Source organism: Chenopodium quinoa, unplaced genomic scaffold, assembly GCF_001683475.1.
Source record: "Chenopodium quinoa cultivar QQ74 unplaced genomic scaffold, ASM168347v1, whole genome shotgun sequence".
NCBI lineage: Eukaryota > Viridiplantae > Streptophyta > Magnoliopsida > Caryophyllales > Amaranthaceae > Chenopodium > Chenopodium quinoa.
Genome location: NW_018744362.1, coordinates 162338 through 167083, shown reverse-complemented (window position 1 = coordinate 167083; position 4746 = coordinate 162338). Strand labels below are relative to the sequence as shown.

The following is a 4746-nucleotide window of genomic DNA, read 5'->3' as shown; positions in this document are numbered from 1 at the left end:
GCACAAAGGCATCAGTTCAAAAGCAAGCACTTATACGACAATTTTTCCAAGATTGGATTGTCATCCAACCGACAATATTTCCAAATATGGAATATCGCGCATATTCTTCAACGACAGTTTTCCAAGATTGGATTGTCATCTCTGGCAAAGTTTCCAAGCGTGGATTGTAGTGCTCCTTCTATGTTTGGCAAATTTTTCCAAAGTTTGGATTGTCATCGCTGGAAAGTTTTTCGAGATTGGATTGCACTACTACAGTTTTTAGACGCTAATAGCTCGATGCTATCAAAGACTGTCAAATGAATTTAGGAATCTCGTGCTTTGTTGACTCTTTTCTGCGACATTGGTATATCTCGTCAACAAAAAGTGTCAAAATGTCTTTGACTTAATCACATGCCATTCACGTGTCATTTCTAGGCGGGGAGTTTTGTTTTCTTTTTTTGAAGTAAACATAACCCACTTTCATGTAACTTCTCAACCCTAGCCATCTTCTCTCTCATCTATCCCTCCCTCTACTCAGAGATAAGCAAAAATTATCAAAAAAATTCCCATCTCAAATTGCTTATCGCTGTAAATTCATTAGATTTTGTGTTCAAATAGTAGGTTCTTGTGCTTATCTTACCCCAAAACATTATCGCAGAAGCCAAAAACGTCTCTTTTTTCTGAGTATTTGCTTTACTATTCAACATCGAGCCATATGGCGATTTTAGAGGATCTGAGTGTTTCGGAACACTAGCACCACATCAAACCATCATTTTCCTGTGGGTACAATATATCTATTTTCCCTCTAATTTCTTGTTTGTTTTCTTGCAAATTTTCTGTGATATTAATCGTTTATTGTATTGAATGCAAATGGGTATGTTTTCATCTGTTAATTTATATTTTGGTTCATTAAGAGATGAATATTTTAATTTGAAGGTTTATTGAATTCTTGAGTTTGTTGAGCATATATAGTCTTACTTCTATGTATTTGCAACTCCTTTGTTTTTAATCCTTTTGTTCTCCTTATTATATAAAAGAAAAAAAAAGTTATCTCCTAACTTTAATTTGTCAAAAAATTGATGTTTCATTATAAATTAGTTGGGAGTGCACAAAGTAGAAAAATTAAATGATGAAATGTCCATTTTATAGTTTATGGAAAATGTTATGATTCGCTTATCTCGTATTCATTTGGGGTCTCTTGTTCTGTTTTTTTTTTTACTTGCTTTCTCTTTGTATTAGATGTTGTTGTGACTTATCTCCTTATCCTTTATTTTGTAAATGATGATTCTTTTTAAATTTTAGCTATGTTATCACCCCCCAATAAGTATGGCTTCAAGAATTTTTGTATGTCATTGATGTGAGGCCATATTCCAGTTTTAAAGTTTTGTTATTGAGGAGCTGTAGAAATGAAAGTTGAAATACTAATTTTAATTAATCTTACTTTCAATCTTATATCCTCCCTTTCTTAGTTGTTTTTTACAAGGTTTATAGTTGAGTTGTATTGATAATTAGCAAAGAAACAAAGTTGGTGAGCTGCTAGTACTGACCTTCCTCTTGTTTTGGTTTTAGTGTGATCTTGCTTGAGTTAGGATATTGCCATTTGAAACAATAATCATTCACTATGGTTGTGACCTACTTATAAATGGTATATTCTAAAGGATAAGAATCATGGTCACATGAGAATAAGAGTCATATTTTTTAGACCAGTGAATATAAAACTCCCCTATTGTTTCATGTGGTAGTTGGTATAGACATGTTCTAGAGTTGAAATATACTCAAATATAAGGCTAATTAATGAAGCATAAGGCATAAAAGAACAGTATGCTTTCTTATCAATGAGTTAATAAAAATAAACTAATAGTTATGCCTGGTTTTATCTTAATATATCTACCTTTTGTTTTGCAATTATATATAGACTAAAATACAGCTTCATTCCATTCATCCCCCCCCCCCTCTCTTGCCTCCTTGCCTTTTATGCATGGTATTTAGAAGTGGGGGACGGTGATTAGATGCTAAGTTACCATGTCATTAAACTTGCTCTACAAGCTGAAACTGGACTTTAACCTTTGGGACAGTTTTAAACTTGCTAATATCTCTTCCTGGATCCTCATTTGACATTCTTATTCCATTGGGTGTTTACTGTTATTTCTATCAAACATTCAAGAATAAAGCTGAAGCTATTTCTCTTTACCGCAGGAAGAAAGAAGACTTGGGATGGATTGATTTGCATGTTATCATCATTAATCATGGCTGATATGTCTGGGTGATTACTTTTCTAATTTTGTGCTTATATTTCATAATTTTTGTATTATGATTATCTCTGAATTGATTATCTAAACTTGTTTCCACAAATTTCAAGAAAGTAGTGATAGTAATTGGAATGGAAGATTATATATACACGAGAACAACGAAGTCGAGCGTGTTTTAATTATTAACTACAATTGATTTTCCAATAATTAGTGATGATTATGAGTTTTCCAACCTTTAAACTCTAGAATAATGAGTTACTTGAGAAACAAAGTTGATGTCTCAATTAGTATGTCAATAAATGGAACTACTGGCTTCTGGTTAAAAGAAATGACGTCAGCTGAGACAGAAACAACAGGTTAGGGATTTTTTTTAAACGAACAACCTTCCCTCAGCTTCACCACGCGCTTGATGATCCTCTTCCTCCCACCATATTCAAACACAAGTAAGCATTCTACACCTTGTCTCCTTCCTCTTCCCCTTGCCCCACCACTAAATTAAAAGACATACATAAGAAAAAAATGTACACAACTTGGACATCTTAATTGATTTACTTGACCTCACACAAGTATCCCTTATTCTTTCTTGAGTTTCTTGTACTTGGTGACGAGCACAATCATATTTACTTTTTGTTTCGTTTGGTTGAAAACTTGAATCTTGGCAACAACAATTTAAAGTGTCAAGATTTTGTAATATAGAAGGAAGATCTTATGGTTGTCCTAATATTTCATTTTTTTTCCACAGGTTTACATTAAAGACTTTGAAATTCCAACAATTTTTTTTATTGGCCCCTCAAGTAAAAATTGAATCCATATTGACAAGGCTGGTTTCTATGGGTTATAGCTGCCTCTTGGTTGCTGCTGAAATTTATGGTTGCTCGATGGTGGTGGTGGTGGTGCTGCTATTAACAATATCTTGCGTATAAACCATTATATTTATTGTGTATAAACCATTATATATATTGTGTATAAACCATTGTAATTTTTAAAATTTTTTATAACAATATCAACATTTATAAATGAAAATATCCAATATTATGCATGTGTAAATGTTTGTACCAAGTTAAGGTAAAAAAGGCAGGAAAAAAAAGAATATGTAATATAGGTGCATGTTCCTCTGCAAACCAGTGCCAAAGTGACAAATAAAAAAACATAATTCTTCACGCGTTATTGTGTAGAAACTTGAGGTTTAATTTAAAATTTCCTAAAGAAAGAATAGACGCAAAAAAGCGTCGAGAAACTAGGGACAACAGAAAGCGTCGCTAATTCATACGTCTTAGACAACAAAAAGCGTCATCAAAGTTAGGAATCTCGACGCTTTGTATGAAAAATTGGACAATAAAAGGCGTCAAGAATCTCGACTCTTTTTAGCGACTTGGAAAATTCTTGACTCACTTATTTTCGATGCTTTTTAGAAGCGTCGAGAAATATATTTTCGACGCTTTTTTCGCGTCGATAATTAGGCTTAAAAGCGTCGAAAAAGACCGAAAATTCTAGTAGTGTTGTCATACACCCAGTTATCTATGGCAAAATTTCCCAAAGGATTGTCGTATCTTTACACATCATAAATTTCAGCAAAGGTTCCTTAAAGTGGATTGTCATTCATTTCAGTAAGTGGCAAATTTTCCCGAAGTGGATTGTCTGTTGACTCTTTTTTGCAAATGTTCAAAGACGCGGATTGTTAGTTGTAGCAATATTTTCCTAAAAGGATTGTCGCATAGCGTTGGCAAATTTCCAAGGTGGATTGCTTTCAAGAGTTATATTCCAAGATGTGGATTGTCAATTGTAGCAAAGTTCTTATGTCAGATTGTTACGAAGCATTGGCAACTTTTCCCAAAATTGAATTTTGGCAAATTTTTCGAGATACGGATTGTCAATTCATTGTAGCAACATTTCCAAGGATGGATTGTTACAAAGCATTGACAACTTTCCCTAAATTGGATTGTCATACATCATACAAAAGTTGGGTTGGCAACTATTCCCTAAGAAAAGAGGATTGTCATCACCAACAGCATCAACAGCAAAATTCAAGCAGCATCAAGGATCGACAGGCGTTGATCTTCGGTAATTTTCTTCGGAATATTATCGCAACAACTGAAGGTCGTTTCAGGAAAAGCAATCTTCGATAGTATTCTATGGCTTGCAGAAGACAATCACATCATAAATTGGAGGCAGTTACAGGCGTAGCAGTCTTCAGGAGGTATCCCCTAGCTTGAGGAAGATCGTCAAACAAAAAAAGAAGCTCTTTGTTCAGAGACGCGTGGGCATATCATTCAAATCTCTTTATTAAGAGATGCGTGGGCATATCCAAAAAAATCTATTGTTCAGAGACGAGTGAACATCAGCAACAGCAAGATGGCGTTCCCTAGTCTGTGAAAGGTTGTCACAACGACGAATGCAGCAACAAATCATTTACTTCAGAGACGTGTGCTCGACGATGCAAGATACGCGTTTTTTAACTCTTTTATCTGCTTAACTAACGCTAGTTTGCAAGTATCGACGTTACAAGAATGATTTAGGA

General features: G+C 34.2%; 1 long non-coding RNA gene across 1 annotated transcript; it reads left to right on the top strand.

The window, feature by feature from the left end:
• The first annotated feature begins 378 nt into the window (after positions 1 to 378).
• On the top strand, positions 379 to 3267 carry LOC110696379. The gene is made up of 3 exons (XR_002506274.1): positions 379 to 758; positions 2176 to 2671; positions 2971 to 3267. It is a non-coding gene; the product is annotated as an uncharacterized LOC110696379 (long non-coding RNA).
• Positions 3268 to 4746: the final 1479 nt, after the last annotated feature.